Source organism: Lagopus muta, chromosome 13 (genome assembly GCF_023343835.1).
Source record: "Lagopus muta isolate bLagMut1 chromosome 13, bLagMut1 primary, whole genome shotgun sequence".
Classification (NCBI taxonomy): Eukaryota; Metazoa; Chordata; class Aves; order Galliformes; family Phasianidae; genus Lagopus; species Lagopus muta.
The window spans coordinates 14,543,617-14,569,254 of NC_064445.1; the positions used below are offsets into that span (position 1 = coordinate 14,543,617).

The following is a 25,638-nucleotide window of genomic DNA, read 5'->3' on the forward strand; positions in this document are numbered from 1 at the left end:
GTATTCATTTGTTCATTAAGCTTCTCTCTCTTCTCCTCTGTTTCTGCAGTAGTTATACGTGTTACAGAATTTTAACCACAAAAAAGGAAAAAATAGGCCAAATACATAAACTAATGTGCTGCTTTTTTCTTCCTCTCTGTTTGGTGGAGTAATTAACATAATGAATCAATAATGGCTGTATTTTTATACTGTAATCTGGTGAAGTCGATAATGCTTTATGGCGGAATAACGGATCTTCTCAATAGCTTTGGTATGGAAAGTCTAGCTAATAAAATACAGAAGATAAACTTCTAATTTTTATTTTTTTAAATATAAGGGTAATTTGTTTCCATCAGGAGATATTATCTATCCTTCAAGGATGAGTGGATATAATTGCCCATCATGTAAATATCTTGACAAGTAATGCCCTTAGGCAGCATGACACTAATAATTATTCAATTACAGACTTTCAAGTTTTCAAATGGCCGGAGTCATTACTGTACACCTTGTTAATAGAAATAAAGGTATAGTTTCAAGACAGGAAAAATATTATTCTTGAGGAAATGAGTTCATCTTTACAATTAAGGTCTTTTTTAATTACCTGTAATGTTTTTAATAGCCGTGATTGAATCCCCTTAACTATAATTGCTCTGTTTACTAAAAAAGAATTATATATTAGGACATTCAAATTTCTAATAATATACTAAGGTCATATTGTCCTTTTTAAAAATTCTGTTTGTTCTACCTATATAGCTTCACTGTATTTTAAATGTTTCAAGGAGATCAAATTTATTCTGTAAGCCAATATAAGCATCAGATAACTAAAGATTACACTACTGACTTCTGGACTTCATTTTAATGCTCTCAGTTTTGAAATTTAAAGACAGCAAAGTTTGGCTGAAATTGATGATCCAGCAACTCCTTCAGGTTAGGACAGTTCTTGGATGCTATTCCTTACAATGTTATTTCTCTGTTTTCCTTCCACTATAAGTAGTGGGGAGAGAGCTTAGATGAGCTCTATGGCTCTGACAAAGTCTACTCACAGAACCCAAGAGAATCACAGAATGGCCAGGGCTGGAGGGAGCCTCAAGTATCGTGAGACTCCAACCCACTTCCACATGCAGGGCCACCAACCTCCCCATTTAATGCTAGACCAGTTTGCCCAGGACCCCATCCAACCTGGCCTTGAACACCTCTAGGGATGGGGCATCCACAACCCCTCTGCATCTCTGCTTTAAAAACTGCCCAACAGACATAAATATTTCTCTCCTTGCCTATGTCAGTCACCATCAATGTCCTTCATTTATTTCACTGTATTATTATTAATTATAAGGTATTATTTTGTTTAGATGACGTTAAATATACATTATCAAATGAAAAAATGTCCTACCCACAGATATTGTAGTCTGATGATTTGTTCTGGAAATATCACTGCTGGTCCTCCTGTGTACTTTTCATGTTTTTTCATGTGTTTCGCTAATGTGTATTTCAGCAACATGTAAACCCAAGGCAAAATAGCAGGTTTTCATAGGAATATAATAGAGTGATTGTGTGTGTGTAGTTTTTTTTCATTATTGCTACAGAGAGAAGATCAAAGAATTTTCTTAAAACTCTGTTATCAATGTAATTAAAAACAAAGTCTGAATAATCTGATGTGGGCAGCTGGAAAGAGGATTGGTTAAATTTTTCTTACTATTAAGACTGAATTGTCACGATGGTGATTGTATTTTTAAATTGCTTTTTCGTATACTTCTGTAATAAACACATTGAGGGGTTTCAACTTACTTCAACTTATTGGTTGGGGAAATTCTAGAAGCTTCAGAGCACTTTGCAGTGAGTCTCCCTGATTCTTATGAAAGCCTCAGGGTGGGATCATCAGAGTGCAGAAAATTACATTCTTCAGCCTAGGACAATACCCATGGAGTACCTCAACACGTAGAAGGAAGAAGGATGTTGGTTCCTCTTTCATATACTTATGTGTTGTTTAGTCTCGATTTTATTCTATTTTTACCTCTGTTGCTCAAGATTTGATGTAAGGTTTGATTTTTGAATGGTACTGTGTGGAGTTACGAGTTGGACTGGTTCTTTGTGGTCCTTTTCAGCTGAGTCTATGATATTTAATCAAGTATTGGTGGCAATAGCTGTTGTAATGGCTATGTAGCTTTCAGAGAGTATCTTCTTTCTAGCCTCAGAATGCATTTGAAATAAAATAAGAATACTGGGTGATAGCTAGGGAGGTCATGCTTATATTCCTGGTCTAGAAGGCTTTCAAAAGAGAATGACTGCAGAACAACCTGGCTAACATTAGTAGCACAGGACCTGATTCCTGCTTCTGAAAACAAATGGTTATGTAGGAGGCTAAGGGTTAAGAATGGTTCTGCTCATGGAAGGAAATAATGCATTGGGAACTGTGTATGGCATTAGAGTTGTTTAAAAAGATTTGAGATCTACTTTAAAACAAGATGATATTTCTGTGTAATTTACAAACCTTTTCAAAATCAATAGAGCCATCCCAACTTCATCTAACTTTCAAATTTTTGCGTTTTTGACATATTTTCAAAATTATTTCCTAACTCTTTTGTAATAATTCGCATTGATTGCGTGCATTTGATCAGAGTCAAAGCAATAAAATGCAGACACCACTGTTGCTATAGTCAGCACATAGAGTAGTTATAGCTCATCTGGTCTTTTTGCTGTTAAGACACATTTTGCCTCTGAAATAAGAATTTTCAGAGCTGTCTTGAACTTTCAGAACTCCTTAGCATTTGAAATAGGCTGAGGAGCTCTGGATAAGCAAAATTAGCTGAGATGCTAAAAAACGTGTTAGACGTGTTTATTTCACAACACCGTGCAGAAGCTTTTGTGCAAATATGCTCATCTCTTCAGCTTTTAGAAATAGCACTTGACTCTGATTTTCTCATATGTGAGAAGTAGTTTCACCTCTCTCGTGTGTACAATATGAACTTAAAGCATAGCTGCTTCAATTCATCTCAAGCCCAACTGATGTTTACGATAACTTTTATGTAAATACTTGATTATAATTACATTTCAGAGGTTTCCATTATTCTTTCTAGTTTTATTTATTTATTTATTTTTCCCCACATAGAGAAAGATAAAAGTCAGTAACTCTAAGTACACATATAGGGCATGGCTGTCCTATGGCACAGCTTACCTGTTGGTGTCCTTTCCGCTTTGCAGATTCTAGGAGGAGTTGTACTGATGGCCATATAGCTGGCTTTTGATCCTTTCCTTGATAAAATCTGCACTGAACAGAAACTGATTAAGCTGAATGCTTTGTCTTTGATGCACGTGTTGTTATGAGAAACATGTACATTGGCGCACATCTGCTAGGCCTGAGAATCACTGCAGCATGGTACTCATGTTCCTCAGGAGATCTAAGCCTGAATGCCCACACAGAAAATGTTACCACTACAAAAGACATGTTGTCCTTTCATGCCACTTGATCCTGTTTGTCAATCACTTGTGCCCTGAGGATGTTTTTGTGCACAGCAGTGTAGGAACTGACTTCATGGTAGGCTTCCCCTAGACAACAATTATTACGTTACAGGAATAAGTGTGCTGTGTGAGTTTTGTAGGGGAAAAGGAGGTATAGGAACAGTTTTAAATGGTCCATTCTGACTTAATGAATACACTGGCCTAATTATGCAGTTATGTTTTTAAAACTGGGAAACTGTTGAAGTAGTGAAAATAGGAGTGAAATGTTAGCTGCTTACTCTATAATCAGTGCAGATTAAAAAGAACAAAAGAAGGTAAATACAGCTGTTCTGTAAACTGCTGGCTTGAAAAACCAGTGGGAAACATTACTACAGCTGGTTGAAGAGTTGTGAGAATATTAAAAGGAGCTAAGCATACTTACACAACCTGAAAAAATGCATGGATGGCAATGGAAAGTAGAATCATATGGCATTTAGCTGTTCTTTTTGCTAAATTTTGCAGTCTGCCAATGTGCCTGCAAATATCACAGTTCTGTGCTTGCTGCAACTAGAACTCTTGGTTCAGAACATTGTCTCTAAATGGTGATATTACTTCCATTTGAATCAAGTTATTTAACATATACTGGTAATGGTCAGAACGTAAAATCACGTGGTCCCTAGTTGTCATATTTATATCTTGTGTTAATTATCAGCTTCTAAATTCACTTAGAAGTCAGATTGTATTTTGCTGCCCACTGATCCTCAGGGCTTGCCTGAAGGCAAGTTTGCAGGACACCCAAACTATGTGGTAGCAATCAAAAGCCTGCTTGTTTTGAAAACAAGAAGCACCGCTGGGTCATCACATCTGAGTTCTGTGTTAGAACAGTTACTTGTGCTACCAGGCCTTGGAGAGGAGCGAATGAGCAAAGGCCGCCTGACCCTTGATATCTTGAACATGATGGGAGCTTATAGAAGTGCAGACTTTCAGAGTGCTTCACAGATAGAAGAGCAGGTACTGCTGGCTGTGTAGTAGTTTGTGGTTGTACTAGAATGCCACCTTATTCCCTTTCCTATTTATTCAGTCTTTGTTAATGATGCAGCATGCATGTGTACTTGCATCTATACATGCTGCTCCGAAGGAGCTCTGGTAGTCACGGTTGGGCTGGCATCAAGCAGTATCATGTTCAGGCAAGAAGCGATTTACTTGCAATCCTTAAAGCTGGATAATCTCCAAAGCCTCCTGCATTAAGGTCTGAATTCATGTCTCTTTGTGCTGTTTCAGAAGTAATAGAAGGGCAAGTCCCTAAATTACAAAGTTTAGGGCTTTGAGTAATGGTGAAGCTGAGAAATGGCCCAGAGTAAATACAGATTTATAATGCAGGGGAGAAGCGGTGTATTCAATCTCTGCTATTGCCCTATGTGGCTACTTTATACTATTCAGTCTATCCCTAAGGATTTTTAAAATGTCATACCTACACGTGTCACTTACTGTCCTTCTTGCAATTCAGTCTAATGTATCACTCTGAGTCAGAGAGTTTTGTTTAAAAAACGTGAAAATTTCATGATACAGTGATAACCTCTTGTTTGAACAGATATTGGTGCTTCTTTCTCAAACATGTTGCTCATTGAAAAGTCTCAGCACTTCCTTCTCTCTGATACAGAGTTTTTATACAGCTAGTAATATTGTCCTTGAAGATTCCTTTTAATTCCTTCACAATACTAGTTGTCTTTATATGGAACAACATGCAAGTAAAGGGAACAAAGTTGGACTTTAGATTGTAATAGTGTGATGCATGCACCATTGTGGTTCACATAAAGCTGTGTTCTGCACGGCAGATTACAACACACAGGATGTATTTCTGAAGTCAGAATGTGAGTATGAAGGTAGATTAAGAACTAGGTTTTTAAAATAGTGGGCTCTGAGTACTTAAGCATACAGATTTACTACAGGTTTAGCTGCAGAGAGAATTAAATGCATTCTTGGAGAAGTCACTTGTTAGCTCCATTCCTAATCTGCATGAATAGCCTAAGCAGAGGAATCCAAACATGAAGCTGCAAATTTGCTGATTATTCCAAACTTCAGGGAGTAATGAATGCAAAGTTTACCAAGGATGGGATGCGAAACTGTGAATTACTTCCTAATTAAGCAGGCTTGTGGATTTTCAGAACACTACGGTTGGGTAATGAGAAGTAATACACTGTGCAAAAATAATAAATGTGTACTTCAGGAACAGCCCAAGCAAACTGGAAAGGGTTTGCTGGACAGGAGGAACCTTTTTCCTAGTTATGTACATCTGATGACTTGCTGTGAGTCTGCTCTTGTTTTTAGAACCCATGTTTATTTTAAACATGTGATGTCTTTCAGTTCTGTAGCAAATCTTGATCTGCATTTTCAAGTAATTTAGAGCTCCAATCTTCAATTCTGAAACCTTCTCACATCCCTGGAAGATTTTCTGCACACCATGACGTTGCATAGCACAGGGGAATCCCAATCAGGTGATCGGTGCTCCTTTTAACCTAATTCATGCTGCTTAAAGATGTTTTGCTGTCAGGGTTGTGTTTTATACTTGCCATAGCATTTAGGGCTAGTGTGGCTAGCTGCCCAGACCTGCTGAGTGCTGCTGAGGCCTACCTGAAAATAAAGTAGAACTAAATTCCAAAGGTATTTTTGAGTGCTTCACCTTTGAAAGAGTTAACCAAAAAGTAATGATTTGACAGCTTTTTATTCAAAAATGCAGGAAATAATAGTCTATATAGTCAACTTAGATGTTTTACAGGAATCATACAATCATAGAATGGCTTGGGTTGGAAGGGGCCACAAGGATCATTGAGTTCCAAACCCCTGCTACAAACAGGGCCAACAGCCTCTGTATCTGGTACTAGACCAAGTTGCCCAGAGCCCCATCCAACCTAATTTTGAACATCTTTGGGAACAGAGCATTCACAGCCTCTCTGGGCAGCCTGTTCCAGCACCTCACCACTCTCTCTGTAAAGAACTTTCCCCTGATATCCAATCTAAACCTTCCCTCCTTCCGCTTGAAACCATTCCCCTTGTCATATCCCTGCCTACCCTTAACAAAAAGTTGATTCTGCAAATCATTTATCTTTCATTTTTTATCATTTTCATTATCATTTATTTTTCAACATCTTCATCAATGACCTTGATGAGGGGATAATGGCCACCCTCAGCAAGTTTGCTGATGATACGAAGTTGGGAGGATTGGCTGAAGGCCATGCTGCCATTCAGCAAGACCTGGATAGGCTGGAGAGCTGGGCAGAAAAAAACCGGATGAGGTTTAACAAAAGCAAGTGTAGAGTCTTGCATCTGGGGAGGAATAATTCCATGCACCAGTACAGGTTGGGGGATGAGCTGCTGGAGGGGAGCTCTGCGGAAAGGGACCTGGGTGTCCTGGTGGACGACAGGTTGGCCATGAGCCAGCAGTGTGCCCTTGTGGCCAAAAAGGCCAATGGCTTACTGGGGTGCATTAAAAAGAGCGTGGCCAGCAGGTCAAGGGAGGCGATCCTCCCCCTCTACTCTGCCCTGGTAAGACCTCATCTGGAGTACTGCGTCCAGTTCTGGGCTCCCCAGTACAAAAAAGACAGGGATCTCTTGGAAAGAGTCCAGCGGAGGGCCACAAAGACGGTGAAGGGCCTGGAGCATCTCCCCTATGAGGAAAGGCTGAGTGAACTGGGTCTGTTCAGCCTTGAGAAAAGGAGACTGAGAGGGGACCTGATCCAGGTCTCTAAATATCTAAGGTGTGGGGGGCAGAATGGCGAGGCCGGACTCTTTTCAGTGGTGAGTGGAGACAGGACAAGGGGAAACGGCTGGAAACTGCAGCATAGGAAGTTCCGCACAAACATGCGCAAGAACTTCTTTACAGTGAGGGTGACGGAGCACTGGAACAGGCTGCCCAGGGAGGTGGTGGAGTCTCCTTCTCTGGAGATGTTCAAGACCTGCCTGGATGCCGACCTGTGCGACCTGCTGTAGGGAACCTGCTTTGGCAGGGGGTTGGACTCGATGATCTCAGGAGGTCCCTTCCAACCCCTACAATTCTGTGATTCTGTGATTCATTTTGGAAGATGTCTGTTGTAATGGTTTAAAACACATACTTTTTAAAAAAATCTTGCCATTTTTAGATTGTGGATAAAAACTGATTTTTTTTGAACCCAAGTGCGTATGTGTTAATTTATACTTCTTTTCATTCTCAAGTAAGATTGTAAAAATAAGAAATTATAGTAAATAGGAAAGTGGTGTCTGTGACACTCTGGCATTTTCTTGCATGTGAACAACCTGTTTTTTATACAGATGGAGAGAGCTGGGAACAGTATTTGCATAATTGAGTGTAAAATTTGACCTGCTCTGTTACTTTCAGTATCTCAGACCAGCAGGAAGGAAATCCTGTTGTGGAGATGACCTCCTCATCTCTCATTTAGTCAAAGAGAGGACTGTCCTTATGCACAGTAGTCATGCTGATCTGTTGGGTAGATGCACCTTGTAGAAGACATGAATCCTGCATGTTTTTCTTTTCAGCAGTGTCTGTTCAGATGGTGCCTGTCAAAGCTAGGGATGTTTCCTGGCAGAAGGGTAATACATTCAGACAGGTAGTAAAGAAGGTTGGAATGAAAGAGGATTCAAAGATACAGGGAGAATTTTTACTGTTGCATCTGGTTTTCATCTCTAAGAATGCATAGTTGTGTTTCGTTTTGTGTTTATTTTGTCTGAATGAATGAGAACAGTGATAGGCTTACTGATACTTTTTTTAATATATATGTATATTCATGGAGTGATATAAATGAAAAATAGTTTTCTTGTTCAGACTTCAAACTTCTGGTATGTTTCCAATTCAACTTCATAAGGGATTTTTTATAATTAAATTAAAGGAATAATATTTTATTTTGGTGTGATTTCAAACATCTGGTGAAGATCTTTTTAAAAAGTGAAAGTCCTTTTAGAAATCGTTGGGCCAGAGCTTTGGTTGACGTAACTGTTCAGTGAAAACAGTGTGGTGTACGTATGCTAGATTGTCAGCTAGTGGTTTCTTGTAATATTTTAATTCCACGTTTCTTTTTTTTTTTTTTTCATGTGATTGGTTGTAGAAATGTATTCAATATAATTACTAGCTGTGAAGATACTTGAAATCTAAATTCAAGTTCTGTAGCATTGCATGAATTTGTGGTAGCTGAACGGCAGTTAATAGCATATGTGCTGTTGTGCTGGAATCCATTACTGTTTGCATTGAGCAGCATTTGTGTGAGGAGCATAAGTGTGGAGGTAGGGCAAGGGACACTGGCTCTGTGGTCACTGTGTCACTAAGAAACTAGAAAACATAGGCTGAGGCTTTCTCCAACTAATTAGTACTAGGATGGAGTGCTAGATGAATCCTTATCATCTGCTTCATAAGAAAGCTAGCAGTTGAATTTGAACAGTCTTCCTGACTTCTTTAAACTGGAATGACTATCCTGCAATACGTGCTTTCTTCTGCGTGGATTCCTTATTTCTCCAACGGATGAACAGTAATGATAATAATTGAAAGTTCTTAAACTGCCTCAAAAAGTTCATAAGAAGATTTGTCCATGTGTAAGTTGAAGTAATTTGCAGTTTCTTCATTGTCTACTATTTATGACTATTTGGGCTTGCATCAGCTAAGAATCAATATATACGTTTTTTTAAATTAAACCTTAGCATCTTCTAATGAGAAAAGAGTGAAGGAAATATATGCTGTTGATGAGGCAGGATGTTATGAAGAGTATATTAATTTATCTAGTCAAAACACAGAAAGAGAAGAAAGCTAGGAGTTCATGCTCTCCTCTCCCTGTGCGCTTCACACCAAAGACACTGCACAAGAAAACGTGGAAATAAACAAATGAAACTATATGCAACATATGCATAAAGCTGACTGCAGCCAGCTGAATTCCTCCTTCTTTGCTGTGTGCTTCTTGTGGAAAATTCAGTTCCTTTGCTGAAAGCCAGCAGCCCTTTATTTATTTTCTTTGTTTTCAGTTCGCCTTCTTCCTGTCACTCATAACTTTTATAAATTGCCTTATTCTCTTGATGTTAGCAGCTCTTTTATGCATTTTCCATGCTTCTGGAGCATTTGTATATATATATTGTGTGCTATTATTCATGATTCATTTTTGTGTATCTTGATGGACTGGACTTTAAGATGGTAGAAAATAATTAATGATGAGTATCCTTACTCCTGACTGAATTACTTTCATATCTATACAGATTTAGTTTGAAGACCAGGTAGCTGCAGTATTCTTGACAAGCCAACTAGGTATATACTAACAGGTAAGTCAGGAAGCAGTTGCTTTATGTATGCTATTTGGCAGAACTGAATGACTACTTGCTCCTTGTTCTGAAAAATGAATTTACAGAGATTAAAGATGTTAAGCTTTGAACTAAGGTGCAGAAAGCATGTTGGTATTTGAAATATCTTTTGCATCATTGTTTTAAAAGTGGAAGGGAAGGAAAATGTGTCTGCTGACTAAACATCTACCACTTACTGACTGCAGTGCCAAAAATCAGTCAGTTTAATAGCTCATGGTCAGGTTGAAACTCAGAAAAGGCACATGGAGAACATTAGTTAATAACATGTTAAATGTTTTCTCAATAAAAAAAAATGCAGAGTGACTTTATACTCTGAGCTGAATTAAACACATGCAAACAACGTGGCTTCATATACTTACTTTGATGCCTAAGTTTTAAAAGGGATTTCATTGTCAGAAAAGACCTTCCAAAACAGCTTTCTCAAGTGTGTATTTTTATTCCTTAATGTCTTCCAATCACATGCTTGATTATCTGATAATACATTTAGGAAACCTTACTCTGTTGGTTAGCAATGCGTTCCCATTACCAGGATATTAATAGCAGCGCAAAGCCATCTGCATCAATATGGGAGCTTCATCTTGGAAGCATCTGAAGTAACTTAAGCTTTAACATTGGACGACTCCACAGATGTCTTATCAGAACATTTGAACTTCAAATTCCCTCATTACCTCAGCTACAAACACTTCAAGTTAAAAAAATGAATGCTCTACGTTATCAATTACTTTATTCCATGAAAAACACATGCTATCACTTTATTAAAAGTTGAACTATTCCCAACTTAATAAATGCTTACATCTGTTATAGAAATAATAGCACTTTCAACTAGTTCCCTCAAGTTTCATACATAAGTGCACAAACACACCACAAAATTAATTCTAAACCCTATAGAAGTAGCAGAAGAAACAGAAGTTGCCTTAAGAGTTCAAATTTTTTATTTCTGAATTTGACAAATTGCTCATGATTATATGAACTGGTAGGATAAATTGTTTGTAGTTAGTTCAAGGTATGCTTAAAGTTAATTGTGAGATAGGGACTGGTATTGAGAAAGCAGAGTTTGAGCAGGTAAGTTTATGCCTGGATTTCAGAGGATTTATGAGTATGGAAGTACATTGTGAACTGAGATCCTCAGCCTCTGCTTTCCAAATCACCTTTAATTCTAGATATAACCATAGTCTAGTGGATATATGTCTGCTTAAAGCTAAGCATAAACCATATGTCCTGTCTTGCACAAGCATTCATTCTAGTTTGGACTGCCTTTCAGGGTCCAGCAATAAATGTTTGTCTTCCATAGTAAATTCAAACCTATTTCAAACTCTACCATAAGCATTTTTCAGCCTTCTTAAACAGTAATTTTTGTAAGTGTTGCTATACTGTTAGTCTTGCAGCCTTGCAAGATTGACTAAATGCATCAAGATCTGCTGTACCTTTCCCAAGCCCTAGATCAAAGCTTAGACCTAAGAAAACCTTGTAACATCCTTTGAATAGGGTGAACAGGTAGTTGCTATTCTGGGCCACCACTTGGGACAGAAATAGGATGAAGTCCAGAGAGAATGCCAATGGAAGCCTGATCAAAATTCATGGCTAGTTAAGGAGTCCGAAGTTAAGTAAAGCTTAGGATTTTTGTTTGGATTTTCTGCATTAGTGCTCATAGTGTATGTAAATTGGTATTAAAGTTCTTGACATTAGAGATGAGTAGACCCTTGTCACTTGGTATTGTAGGGAAAGACTGCTCAGGGTTTTGGATAGAAAAAGAAAAAACTAGAGTCATAGTGAAAGACCTTGGAGTTAAGATCAGAATGGCTGCCAGAAGTCACTTTCCTAACTAGCTCAGGTGACCAGAAGAGATCTCTGGACTTAGGGCTTTGATTTACAGGGAAGAAGTTCTAGTTCTATCACTGCATCCTGCAAGGTCCACCTGCCTGGAATGATGCCTTGTGGCTGACATCCACTGCCGTGCTGAAAATGTGGAGTACGGATTTGGGAATGAGGGGCTGGGGTTTGGGCCTAAGAGCCAGATGTTGTGGGGCTTAGCTGAAGTCCTGTGTAAGCCTCAGGTATGTGTCTCATGATTTTGTCAAGGATCGCTTCCACAAAGTTCTGTAGACTGAGGGAGGAGTGGGTGCTGTTAGCCTGTGACTTATTCTTTAGTAGAGGATGCCTTGAGTTTGTTTAGACATTGTATAGTGCCAAGGCCATAAGACATTGCAGATCCTGAATTGATTAAAAAATAAAAAAATAAAAAAAAATAAAGTTTGTGCCTGGGATTCTGGAAGTTTATCTGGGATGAAATGTGAGCCATAAGGAAGGAGCTTGTCAGTAGTTTCAGAGAAGGCTAGTATTTGAGAGTAAATCTCAGGCTTACGTGGTAGCTCAGAAGGGCTTACTGGTTTTCAGTGTGGGAGAGTATTTTTAACAGTAAAGGGTTATGGTAAATTCTGGGTAACTGGTTTTCTGGGCTTGCCTGAGGGGGAGGGATTTTTGTATGGTTAGGACCAAAGCTGAAAGCTTAATACTGAGTCTTACAGGTCTTACGTGGTTGAGCAAAGGTAAATGGATTGGTTTTAGATCTATTAGAACTTCTAGTTTCATTTAGAATGGAACAGTTCTTGCATTTGACTTAGAAACTCTAGGGACAGGACAGATAAGAATAGTATTACGTGTCTGCAAGATGCAGCAGATTTGAGTGAATATCAGTGCTAAGAGGCAGAGATTATGTAACAGTGTAGATAGAAATGGCCATTGCCTTGTCTGGCAGAAAAGACACCAAGATTTAGGTCTGAATATGTACATAAAGTTAAAGGTGTGAACTGCCACACCTTCAGTCCAGGTTTCCTACTAGGATCTCATAGTCATAATTTTTATCAACCAGAGACAGAGGTAGGCAGTATGTTAAATTCTACAGAGGAACAAAACAAAAAACGTAAACACAAATCCCAGGGAGTTCCATGTTGCTATCCACTGCTTCTGCTGCAGTCCTTGAAACTAAATAGAAAACTAGTAAAGTTAATATAAATATAGATGGGAGAACAGAGGAAAGATGATTTCTACAGATTATTGGATGAAGTGGCAGTGTCCTTAGAGCCTCCAATGGAAAGTCATGATAAACTGAACTTATCTTTCATCTCTATTTCATGCCCTTTTTTATCTAGCAATGTTCTGATACACTCATTAGGCACACTTGGCACAAACTGAGGTAGGTGCACTCTTTCACAAAGGAGTGACCGGTGACTCCTTGACCAGCTGTAACAACTGCTGGCAGAAATATGTCAAAGTGGAAACAAAACGAATCAGGATAATGTCACAGTGGTTTAATCAAGTTTTATTGTATAATTTGAAACATGTAAAAAAGGCCTTTCTTCTGCCAAGGTGAGGATTATTCAAATAAATCCCTTTCAAATGTTCTGTTTCATAAACCAGCCTTCCTTCAATACTGCATCCTAGTCAAATTGAGATGTTTTAAACAATTTATCTGCCTTTTTTTTTTTTTCGTATAGAGAGGGTTAAAGATGAGATCCCAATATAACCAAATCATAAAATGCTTTTGCACCCTCCAGCGTGGAACTTAACAAATCTTCCTATTGTTCAGGGACTGTTCACAGTGCTCTAAACTTTGTATATTGATACTTAGTGGCATGGGTCACTGTCAAATATTGTGGCAGGAAATGCTACCCCATAGTCATCATACTAAAAGGAAATTTCAGAGATAGCCAACACCTGTAACTGAAGAACAGGAGTCCCTGTGTTACTACAATGCAGGGAACTTCAAAATATGTATTGCTAAAATTAGTGTTATTAATTTTGCACACCCATTTTTCTACATGCCTTCAGATAGTTTTTGTATTCCAGTTTAGGCTTATTCATTTTAAGTTTACTTAACTTTTATGAATAAAAATAAATTAAGAATTCATCTACAATCCAACCAGCACACAGCAAAAATTCCTGCGATGTGCATTTTATTACTTATAGAAATACTTCCAAATATATGACTAAATATGTTAAAATAAACCATAATAATATTTGTCATGATTTGTGCTGGTAAATACTTTGTGATTACTGGCAAAATACAACAAAGAAAATATTGGTGACTGTCTTAATTCAGTGCTCTTTAGAGTAACTGTGTAGTTACTCTACAGTTTCCATGAGTCTTTAATAGTAATAGTAATGACAGTAATATAAGCTGAATATGTTCTTTAGGAAATGATTGAATCTCAAGCTTACATCTCTGCTGAATACTGTGAAGAATCCCATACCTGCTTAACAGCATGTATTTATAGCATGTTTTAAATCAGAGCCTTTATGTTGCTTAGTTGAAGGTGCTGGAAGTACATCTGCAGTAAGCACACGGTCGTGTAAGAGGCTGACAATCTAATAGGAGGTAGTGGCAGCTTTTCCCCAGAGTTGTGAAGCTCAGCACTTCTGGAAAAATTATGCTGTGATTTAGGAGCTAAATGTTAGTGTGGTCTGCAGGTCACGATATAAATGCAGGAAGAATATTCAAGAAAGCATGAACTCTGTGTAATTGGCTAATAACTGCTGGCATATTCAGCTGTGAATCATACTCAGCTGAGGGAGACTGACTGTAAAGGATATCAAACAGATGTAAAGCAATTTTTAAAATTCTGGAGAAGTAGCATTAATCCCCAAACAGCATAGTGAGGATTCCCGTATGACTACTTTGCATATAGCTCATCAAGTGAAAGCTGTAACTTCTTGTAAAATGGTAGTTTGTTCAGCCTCATATATGATTTTTCTTTCAGCTGTATCCAACAAGCTATTACTAAATTCATTTAACTTGTAATGATTTGTGCAAGGGAGTGGGAATGATTTTCCAATCAGTTGGGGAAAAAAGTTTGTAAAAGCTATACTGTGTTGAAATGTTAAGATATGTTTTATTCAACCCTTGATATCCATCCTCAACAGATGCAGCCATTCTGTGATTGCACTGCCTACATTCTACTACTGGAAGCAACACCCAGAGACTTTTCTGTATAAAACAAAACCAGCTTTTTTCCTAATTATACAAAAGATACATATGTATGTTTAGTTTTAGAACTCATTAATACTTATTTTTAATAGCTACGGGCAGAACCTGGTAGTTTGCTTGCTACAAATATTGAGTGGTGACTTCTCTCGTGCAATGCTATGTTCTGCCTTAAAAATAACGGTGTTCGTGTTTCCCATCTGTATGTATGTTTTTATCTTGGGCGTGCACACTGCACAAGTAGGATTTTAATAAATAAAAGGTGAGATCCCATTCTGTAAAGTCTCACCTTTCCCAGCGGAAGGCTTTGAATAATTCATGTTTGATATAGTCAGACCGAGAGGATGCAGCAGTGAAATGGAGCTCAGGAGGGTGGGCTCCCTCTCTGTCTCATCTAAAGTTCTGTGGATTAGCCTTTGGTAAGCTTTTGGACTTTTTAATTTTTCTCCTCCTCTCTCACTGCCTGCTGCAGAGCAGGAAGTTGTAATTGTACAAAGAATTACATATTTTACTAGAAGGAAATGCGGGATTTCATGCTTTCTTAGAAACCTCAGATAAAACCTCAAACTCTCACCATGTTTATGAAATCAGTAGCAGTGGACCATTTTATAGCTGTTTCATTGGCTTGATTTGAGTATTTGTTGCTTCTCATCACTTAGACATGCCTAGGCATTTATCTGTACATGTAGTAACCTTTTAATATCTTTTTTTCTTAATATTTCTGAGGAGACTTACAGAATCACTATACCTTAGTATGTCAGTTAATGACAAGGCCATAAGGATCTCTGTTGTGCATCACCCTAGCTTGTTTTTCAATGGCATTATTCATCTTGCTAGCTTTTTAGTTCTTTGTCTGTACATCATACTTAGATGACCTGTAGCTTTAATTACTGCAGCTCACTTTGTTTTGGAATGCAGCAATAGTATTAGAAAAAGAACAGTACACAGATTCAACAACTTATCTTCAGAGTAATGTTGCTGTTTAAATAACACTCAACATCTGTATTCAGTAGCTTGTTCCACCACTACAAATTATGCTCTCACTGTTACCATCTACTGCTTAAAGCTTTCTCTCGGGGGGGGGGAAAAAAAAGTGAAAAACAAAAACTTAACAAACAAGAGGATAAAAAGTGCAAAGCAATTAACCAGCAGGAAAAATTCTTACCTTAGATCCTGAGAGCAGAGCACAAGCTGTAAGAGGCATTCCCACAAGAATGATGTATTCATGGAACCACTGAAAGGCTTGAGTTGGAAGGGACTTTGAGGCTCATCAAGTTCCAACTCCCTTGCCACATGCAAGGGAGACTGAGTGCACAGTGAGAAGCTTTGTTCAGGGTTCAAATGCCTCTTAGCACATTTATGAGTCGCCATGAAGTGTATTTGAGCTTTTATGATTTCCAGCTATTAGTGGTCATGTATCAATACCAGTTTTTTAATTGAAACAGTCTTTTACTCCTTGGTTAAAAATCTGTTAAAGATTTTTCTCAAGACAGGTGGTTAAGTTGTCCAAATAGATACAGTCAATATATTTGGTATCTCCTTCATCTGTTCTATTTGACTTTTGGTTTGTGATGTGATATTAAATGGTTGCATATAGAAAGCAGTTGCTTTAATTCCCTTATCATTGATTTAGGGGGAATAATTGGTTCTAGTCCACTCAATTAACAACTTCTTAGTATCTGTACAGAGATAATTTTTTCTCTGGTTTGTAACTCAACATTTTATCCTAATTTTGATCTTGTTAGAATCTCTATAACCATCCCATTAGAATCTGCATTATATATTGTTTCAAAATTCTGGAATAGTCTGATTACAGCCAGGGACTTAAAGTTTAGGGAAACTGAATTCACTGAGGTTTCTTTGGACTTTAAATAAAGCCTGAAGACATTAGGAATGTGTAATATATCAATAATTTTATTATAATAGATTTATCAGTGGTTACAAATTGCAGAGGAACTTCATTTGTCAACATCAGCTGGTTCCCTTGGTGGGAAATACAAATGCACTTAAGTGGCAAACTGTCATTTGAAAAAAGGAAATCCAGAACGTATGGAGTCAGCAGTTACATTTGTACACTGACATGAGTATCCATTGTGCATTCTGTAATCACAAAGCATAAAATATGACACATGAATAGTTTGATGTTATGTTGCATCTTGCTTATCAACAGCTATATAATAAGATATGAATAAATATACTTATCTTCACCTTTTTTCTTCTTACACCAGGCTTGTGGCTTTGTGCACATCTTAAAGCTGTGCTGGTACTCTTGAGTGTAGAGCTTGTCTGCACTTAACTTGCAGTTGATTTTCTGTGTATTTCATAAAATCAGTGTTAGCAAATGCATTATGAAATATTGCTGGAGAACCATTTTTACATGTCTATATAGATACAGAATAATACTGGCTGCCAAGAATCCATGTTCATGTAACTTCCATGCCACAAATGGATTGGAAACTTTACAGATGATGGATAATTGCCCTCATCCCCAGTATATCCACACGATTAATTAGCATTATTTTGCAAGAGCATTTTTCCAGGAACATCATGTGCTGGAATAAAAAATTGTTTCAGGAATGAATGGAATGTGCAATATCTGAAAGCTAAACTGTGATCTAACGCATTTAGGAAATTGGAGAGCTCTACCTTTGTTTTATTATAGTTTTGTAAGAAATAACATTTTATATTTTCTTTTCCTGGGGAGGCAGAGTGCTAGTGGCTGAGTTTAGGGAGGTTGTCAGAACTTGGCAGAAGAACAGCTGAGCTGGAAGCCCCCAGGAAGGCTGTTGTAGCTGACTGGACTGCCATTGATTATGCACCCGTCTGAGGCTGACCTGGAGGTCTTACTACCCTGTCCTACAGCCTGTGGAGTAGAATCCTATATCTTTCTGTGTCTCTGTTTTAACAGGCTTAATCTTGAGGCTTAAAAATTCTCTCTTTTGTTGAGGGTATTTTTTTTGTTGTTGTTGGAAGTACTTCATTTAGTGTGTTGGATCCACTGTGTACAACCTCTCTGAATCTAGCAGATGCTGAATCTTTTAGTTTGGCTATGCAGAATGAAAGAGGAAAATCTATTAAAGTATTATGGAAATAAATCAGGAGAATAACAGTGTGAAAGGTGCCACTCATGGAGCACATCTTCAGCTGTGAGTAGCCAGAAGCAAAATTAAACTGCAGCTTTGAGTGGTAGCGGCCTGATGAAAACAGGAGCAGTCAGTAGAGAGGGACCAGGGGTATGGCTTGGAAAAAAGCAGTGGAGAAACAGCTGCATTGGAAAGGGGCAATGGGGAGGAACAATCTCTGTCATAGGAAAAGTGGTGATCTTGAAGGAAACCTTTAATCTGTGCAGCTAGCATCAGTCATGGGTGCTGGAAGATTTCTGAGGCCTGGCGTGGAATGTAGACAGTAGTTTTCTTCCAAGAGAAAACCTTTTGGTTGTTTGAATTTGAAGCCATGTGGTAGGAAAATGATAAATTGTTATCAGATTTTCCCAATGTTTATGTTCAAATGTTGTTTCAACACTCTCTCAAGAGACTCGAGTCTGCTGTTCTTCTCTTTAATTCTGTATAATGTTCTTCGGTACAGAACAAAGGGAAAGAAATCTCTAGTGAAAGAGAGAGAGTTCATTGCTTAAGATAGAGAATTTAGATGTTGTCAGAAACCACATCCTTATACCTGCTGATACCAGATGAGTTTTTTTTGATTTCCTGGAAAGTGTATTTTGCTTTAATTTGATTATTGAACTCTAAGTGCTTTCCACAATCAAATGATAGTTGAATACTCAGAAAACATTACATGAAACTTACTCAAAGATGGCAAGACTTAGTTCATCAATTTTTCATATATACACATCTTTGTTGTTATATAAGAGCCCTGGAAGTACCTGAATCTCCTTTCTGTCAACAGGAAAGTATGTGATGATGGCATTGGATGGGATCCTATTGTGTAGATTTTGTTGGAAGAAGTTGCATCTGAAAACAATTTCTCACTGATTTGCCATGTTCTAGAAAGTCTTTGCATAACAGTTGAAGCATCCAAACACAGCTGAGCAGAGATCCCCTCCTGCAGTAGGGTATGTTGCATTTACCCAGAGTTGCAGTAGTTGCCACAAGGAGTAGCTGCAAACCCATCGCTTGCAGTGCTCTTCATGAGCACATCTGCTGCTTGGCCAAAGATGGGGCTGTTGGATGCTCTTTTCTGTGGTTTTAGTGAGTCATTTTGCTGCATGGTAGAAGGCCTATACTGCCAGTCATCCCGTGTTTCACTCAGCTGTGGGTCAAATTCATCATTGCTTGCAAAGCTCCACAGAGAATAGCAAATTTTAACACGAGACCAAACCACACTAAGGCTTGAATATGTCAACTTGCATACCTGTAACTCAGATGGCTTACAAAATGTTTTCTGTGCTGCATGGAAGGCATGAAGTAAATACCTTGCTTAGCCAGCATCTTCTGACTTGTTTTTAAAAAAAAAAAAAAAAAAAAAAAAAAAAAAGCACTTACAGAGTAAACTCTGCAGTTGAGATATCTGATATTAGCAGCTTTTTAAAGGAATTGTAACTTCCTATAGACTTCTTGCTTTCTTTTCTTGCCTTTCTCTTAAAAGCCTAGCTATTCAATGGGTCTGCTATGAGCAATTCTGCAGGAGAATATGATAAAATGCATTGCTCCTTATATTAAAATATATGTTGCTTTAATATTTTGGAGCATGTCTTCCTTCACATTCCTAAATTATAATTTCTCTGCGTTATCTGTCTTCAAATAACTGCAGTAATAACCATCAGCCATGACACGCAGAACAGTGTTGTTTAATCTTTTACTCAACGTTTTCTTTTGATTTTTCTGTCTCCTGCAATAACAATCCCATTGGCTGCATCTCCTGACTTGTACTGAAAAAGATGTACGTCCCATTGCTTTGTTAATGCAAACTGCTTTCACCTTTCGCTTTTACTTTGCAGAAACATGGCATTTCTCTTGGTATTTTGTAGCTGATACATAGGTATGTATCCACACAGAAAAGATGCTAGGTGCAGCACACTTTTTGCTAAGACAAGCTGTAGATATTTGGCTTTTGTGGCCTTATGCAAACACTGAGAGTGCTTTATGCAATAACAGAACATAGGGAAGGTTTACAGTTATGGAAAAGCTGAGGCTAACTGGAGAAATACCTGTGTGCACATCAGTGGGAACCTCTACCACAGAAGCTGTATACTGTTTGTATTTACTGATTTTTGTGCTAAGTTTCAGATCTTCAATATTAACCTATATGGAAACTCAACAGTATATGTGTAGGCTTAAATTTATACCACACTTTTCTGCTATGCTTGTGCCTAGCAGGTCATTGTGTCAGTGTGACATGAATGCCTTCTAGCTGGGTACGGTCATACCATAGCTGTAGCTGCAGTGTCTGTATGGAGCACACGGAGCTCTCCCAAGGCTGAGTGCCCAGCAGTGCCTGACCCTGCTCACCTCTGCCACAGCAATGTTGTGGAAGGCCTAGGGGTTTCTGATCCTATTTCAGGGTAGGAAGATAAGGACCTGTTTTGCTTTTATGAAGAGAGAACTGCCAAGGGGACTTTACAGATGTGTTTAACTTTGTCCCTTCCCTGCTAGTGGTAGAAGCTGTTAAAACAAACAAACAAAAAACCTAAGTGTCATCTCTCTTCTACTGCTGTGCTTAATGTTGAATTACCTTTTGTTGTAGCCAGGGCTGGACAGTGATTGAATGACATCTAGTGCTTATTAATATTAATTTTGTCATCTGTCATCTCAGTCATTGCTGTCATTTGGTCATTCCAGTTTGTGTTATAGTGGACACGGTGCTGCTGGCTTTCTATCTTCCATCTCCTCTGCAGATTCATCAATTATTTAAGTTAACATACTGGAGGTAGTTGCTAGGAAAAGATGATGTTTGTCTAAAAACCATGTTTGCTGCATATATACCTTATTGCTCGTACTCCATGATTTTTAGGAGAGAAGAGCATCAAGTTTGTTTTGGTCCATGGAGTATGTTGTAATTCTATTTCCATTTTGTTCCATAAGTGAATAAAAGTTCCATAATGTCATTGCATGAGCAACAAAAAAACCTTTGGTCTTCCTAATTAATTGGGTTATTTTGGTGTAGTCAGGAGAACACTGTCTTTCTGAAATATCATATTTAAATTTTTACTCCTATCTTCAGAAAGCTAAAGGGAAATACTATTAACAAAAATAATCTCATGCTTCTCTTATCTAGAGTGAAGGTAAATTAGGTTCATGGAACCCAGGAATTTTATTCTACAACTGAAGTAAAGTGGAATGCCTTTTTGAATAATAGAGGAAAGAAACTGCTGAGAAAATAAATAAAAGTAAAATAAATTCTAAATAAGACTCTCTAACGTGGTTGGATTTGCATGAAATTAGCCATATCATAAGACATTATTTTTAGAATGGAGACACCCCTGCTTAGGCTGAAATAGTTGTTGTTGTTGTTTTTTTTTAATCAGAACTTCATTTCTGCGATAACTTCAGTTTGAATGTATGCCAGCTGAGTACTAGGTGTATATTTAGTGAGGAATAAAAGCTGTGCATTACAGAAACTGGTATGCTTCCTGCAGAGATAGAGTATGCACTGCCTTATCCTGTCATGGGCTTCTCTTCTGAGATTTGCGTTGAGAGTGAAGGAGCTGAATCTACCTGCTTGCTCTGCTCTCCAGCTTGCTCCAAAGACAAGCTAACTCTTCAACATACATTGAAGGGAAATCTAACTAATGTGGTCTTAATTGAGGAGAAGAAATTAGCTTATTAATTGGGTAGAACACAGAAAGAGCTTTCCTGTGGTTCAGTTGAACACCTACAGACCTCTTGTGGAGTGTCAGGGAGTGAATTTGTGTCCAGAGAAAATGGCCCCATTCTCTGGGTTGAGGGATTAGGTTGTAATGCAAAGCCTACAACCTTAGGTTGTAAACAGGAGAGAACACTGCGTCCAGTGAGGGGCCAACTGGATACCAGAACTGTGCTGGAGCCAGTGTGGAGTGCACAAGCCAAAAGAAAAACAGTACTACACAAGAAATACAGTTATGTAGCTTTCCCAAGTAATAAGGAATACAAGAAAACAGTCTTAAAAATCTACAAGTATTACAGATCTCAAATATATTGTTAAAAGAAGTGTGAAGCTGAAATATCTCCTAGCGTATTCAGAAATGCCAAGTTGTATAGATGTTATGCATGTATTAATGTTTTAGGACCATCTGGGGTTACGTATTTTGGGGTTTAGGTTTCTTTTTTTTTTCCATCCATCATCATCCCTTGTAAGTTTTGTGAATGTCTCTGTTGGGGGATAATGGCTTAAAGAAATGCTGATAACAAGGGAATCAGCTTGAATGTTCATTTCTTTTTCTTTACAGAGCTACCATACAATATCTGTATTCATTATTCTGAAAGTTGTATCTACTTTTTCTCTTTTTTTTAAGTCGTATGAAGACACTTTTTCATTTCTGCTAGGCAAGAATGAACTGCTTTTTCTGCCTTTATTGAGTAAACCATCCTGCTTTAGTGTCTTCAAAACCATCTTCCCATAACTTAATTAAAATTCAGCCTTATTGCTAAATCATAGGAACTTTATTGCTCCAGTTTTGTAGTTTGCTACTTTGTTTACAAAATAATGCAATAAAGCAGTAGAAGTTCATTACAGTAGCTGATAAATAATTAGATGAAGTGCAAAATGCAGTAATAAAAATGATCAATAGAAAAATAATTAAATTATCATGACTAACGTATAGTTTTAACTGCCTAAGCTATCTTTCCATTGAAAATAAGCTTCTGAATAGCTTGAGAAAATTTGAGGGAAGCAAAATTACATGATTTTATTTGCCTGTAACATGTGAAGTCCAGAGAAAATGGACAATAAGTGTTTTCAGAAGAAAAGGCATCTGATCTGATTTAGTGTCTGGTGGTGGGGGTGGGGCTCTGTTTTATTGACTGTTGCCATTGATTTCACCGATGTCTCAGGATATTTCAATTTATTTTTATTCTTTAAATCTAATTCTGGGCATGGAATTAGGCAGTGTGACATCTCTCTTTGTAAAAATATATTATTTTAAAGTCTATAGCATTTTAAAAACTTACATTTATCTTTACTAGTGTCCTGGCTATGTCAAGAATAATATCTGAGTTAGTAACATAATGGACAACAGCTAATCTACGAAGCCTGAACTGGGGGATGAATGCTGTAGTGTCCATCCAGGCGTGTACTTTGAAGCATTCTCTTTTTCAGGTAATATTTCTATGACTTGTAGTGGGAGAAGTACTCGTGGTGCAGCTCTATTGCAATTTATTATAAAAGTCAGTTCACAATTAGAGGGAAATCTGCAAAAACAACAACAACAAATAAAAACATTTTATTTCTGGTATTCATTGAAATATTTGTAGAATTATAACATGCCTTCAGCTGAGATGTCATTTCTAGTCCTCTTTTGCATTAATCTGTCTGGAATAGGATTTTGTTATGGATCAAAATGCACGTTGGCTTGTTTAACTGTAGCAGTAGATAGACGTGGTAATTGTAAGAAAGCTATCAGTACTGACAGTAGAGGTATTGCAATCAGACTTCATTTTGACACAAATGACAATGTTCTCTCCAGGTGAGTATGTCTCATGAAGAGGAATAAGACCTTTATAGTTTGTGTGCAAGACAGAACCAGAAACAAAACCAAAAATACTCTTGCAGATCTGTTGGGTTTATGTAGGGCCAATCTGGGACTTTGCATCCCATTTCCAGAATTAGGGTTACTGAGAAGCAAAGTTTAGATATGTTGTACAGTTCTGAATGGGCTCAGTGAGAACTAGTTAGGTTTTGAGCTCTTAGACAGTCCAAGTTTAACTAGAGAAACAGTGAGGAAGTAACAGCAGGTGAGCTGCAGCATCAGGGAAAACAATGCGGAGGGCAAAGAGCTAAGCTCAGAGTGCAAAGAATTTTTCCAATTACCTTAAGTAAAGTTTCACTAGGAAAAAGTGCAGAAAAACAAGTGATTTGAGATGTACTTCTTGAGCATAATGCTATGTAAACCTTTCTACAAATCTCTAAAATTGAAGTGTTTGACAAAACAAAATAAAACAAAAAAAAATTACACCATTTGGAGAAATTGGCAGTTGAAAGGTAGAACTGCATTATGCACGCTGAATTACACGTAATTCACTGTTTTCCCTCCATTTGTTTTGAGGTTCAACGTGGCTCAATTGCACAAAATCATGCTTAATTTGCTTCATGATGGTATTTTTTGCCTTAGTTCTGCAGTTTGTCTTCACAGCTGGATTTATTTATTAAAAGAGTTTTATCCAGTGTTCATGTAATTGGTAGACCTAGTTAAAGTCTTCCTCTAACTTGCTGGGCTTTTTGTTTTTTTATGGTTTTCTCTTTTTTGTTGGAACTGGTCCATGAAAGTAATAAATATTTGGAGGAAACTCAGCATTCATCTTACTGTGAAAGGTAAAACATAACAAGCATAACTTGGTCAACTTTTTACGTATGTAGATCAAACTGAAAGTAATGTCTCATATTTATTTTTATGGGATCTACAACAGATACAGAAAGCACAATGACACTGTTTGATAGAACTACAAAACACTATTTTTCAACATAGCCACCACCACTAGCTCTGCCAGTGATTAGCAAGAGCCTGTGTGTCATGCTCATACAGATCTGCACCAGTGGAGGTGACTCACTGTCACCACTGCTGAAACACATCACCCACCTACTCAGTGTGCTCACATCCACTGTTTGGTCTCAATAACCATTCAGCAAGCATCAACAAATGTCAGTGGATGCAATTTTATCTGCAGGGAGGAATTCAATTCCACCTCTATGCTCTTTCTGTGTTTCCATGTCAGACACCATTCTACCAGACTGCCCCTCTGCTGCCATCTGTTACATGGAAACAAAATGTAATGGGATATTGGTGGGAAGGTTCAGCCTCTGCTGCCATACCACCAACATCCACCTCTGATACAGTGGGCCAACAGAATAAAATAGGACTCATTACTTTTGGAGCAGCCCACTTATACATAAATTGATAGACCAAGCTCTATCTTGTTTCCATTGGCGCAAGAGGAGGTACGTGTGTCCTCATTAGGCTGTAATCAGTTATTAAAAGTTGGCAAATGCTGAATTACTTTTGTGGAGCAGGATGATCATATGATGTTTTAATCATTGCATTTTGAAAGCAAATGTGTGACTCCGTGCGTTATGGTTGCTTAGCAGCAGAGACCTGAGACTGAGTAAAGGAACACAAACTTGACTTGAATTTGAGCAAAGTTGATGTTTTAGAAGGGACTGAGGTCATCCTTGGCAACTATGACTTTACTGTGATGACGTTATTGAATTCTCTAGGATCCTTTTTGAAAGGAAAATATATTTTCTGACAGAACTGTTCAGGCTTACTGTCCCTTCAAGGTGAAAGATATTATGAGTTTCTCTCTTCTTTTAATCCTGATATTCATTGTTATAGTTTGAAGCATTCAGAGCTGCTAACAGGCTTGGCTAATCACCACACTGGGACATAGCGTCCCAATAACTTAGCAGTTTTATTACACAATGGTTACAGTAACCTTTAAGCACATGAGAAAAGACTGATGTGCACTGCACTGCATGTCTCGATCATGCAGCTGGAAAATATGGGCCCCTTTCCTCATATCCAGCTTCCCCTTCTCATTTAATTGAGCTATTGACATTTCAGAAACAGTTATTGCAGAGCAAGTCCTACAGTTTTGGGCTGTAGATAGCACTGTGTGTATCTGAATGAAAGACATGTTGCTTTCATGAGAACTTCCTTAAAGCATGCTCTTCCTGGGTTTGCATTTGTGGATCTTTGTGCTATTTTCTCATGTAGAGGGGATACAAATCCCTGCTGAGGAGTGCTGTCTTGTGAAAACATTGAG

General features: G+C 37.9%; 1 long non-coding RNA gene across 3 annotated transcripts in view; it reads left to right on the forward strand.

The window, feature by feature from the left end:
• LOC125699655 (uncharacterized) overlaps positions 1-25,638 on the forward strand; it is a 63,508-nt gene that overhangs the window by 13,461 nt on the left and 24,409 nt on the right. The window contains exons 3-4 of one of the 3 annotated variants that reach the window (XR_007379644.1): positions 9,643-9,705; positions 22,846-22,978. This is a non-coding gene — a long non-coding RNA (uncharacterized LOC125699655). Of the gene's footprint in view, positions 1-9,642; positions 9,706-14,664; positions 14,965-22,845; positions 22,979-25,638 lie in introns of those variants that run through there. The other 2 variants (XR_007379645.1, XR_007379646.1) reach the window with 2 other exon arrangements.